This window comes from Oncorhynchus keta, unplaced genomic scaffold (genome assembly GCF_023373465.1).
Source record: "Oncorhynchus keta strain PuntledgeMale-10-30-2019 unplaced genomic scaffold, Oket_V2 Un_contig_1787_pilon_pilon, whole genome shotgun sequence".
Taxonomy (NCBI): domain Eukaryota; kingdom Metazoa; phylum Chordata; class Actinopteri; order Salmoniformes; family Salmonidae; genus Oncorhynchus; species Oncorhynchus keta.
Window position 1 is genome coordinate 34,347 of NW_026280628.1, and position 1,036 is coordinate 35,382.

Below are 1,036 nucleotides of genomic sequence, written 5' to 3' on the forward strand. Positions count from 1 at the left end.
ATATCTACCTGCTCTGTCATAATATAATAGAGACAGTATATCGACCTGGTCTGTCATAATATAATAGAGACAGTATATCTAGCTGGTCTGTTATAATATAATAGAGACAGTAGATCTAGCTGGTCTGTCATAATATAATAGAGACAGTAGATCTAGCTGGTCTGTCATAATATAATAGAGACAGTAGATCTAGCTGGTCTGTCATAATATAATAGAGACATTAGATATAGCTGGTCTGTCATAGTATAATAGGGACAGTAGATCTACCTGGTCTGTCAAAATATAATAGATACAGTAGATCTAGCTGGTCTGTCATAATATAATAGAGACAGTAGATCTAGCTGGTCTGTCATAATACAGAAGAGACAGTAGATCTAGCTGGTCTGTCATAATATAATAGACACAGTAGATCTAGCTGGTCTGTCATAATACAATAGAGACAGTAGATTTAGCTGGTCTGTCATAGCATAATAGAGACATAGAGACAGTAGATTTAGCTGGTCTTTCATAATATAATAGAGACAGTATATCTACCTGGTCTGTCATAATATAATAGAGACACTAGATCTAGCTGGTCTGTCATAATATAATAGAGATAGTAGATCTAGCTGGTCTGTCATAATATAATAGAGACAGTAGATCTAGCTGGTCTGTCAAAATATAATAGAGACAGTAGATCTAGCTGGTCTGTCATAATATAATAGAGACAGTAGATCTGCCTGGTCTGTCAAAATATAATAGAGACAGTAGATTTAGTTGGTCTGTCATAATATAATAGAGACAGTAGATCTAGCTGGTCTGTCATAATATAATAGAGACAGTAGATCTAGCTGGTCTGTCATAATACAATAGAGACAGTAGATCTAGCTGGTCTGTCATAATATAATAGAGACAGTAGATCTAGCTGGTCTGTCATATTATAACAGAGACAGTGTATCTAGCTGGTCTGTCATATTATAATAGAGACAATTGATCTAGCTCGTCTGTCATAATACAATAGCGAGAATAGATCTAGCTGGTCTGTCATTTTATAATG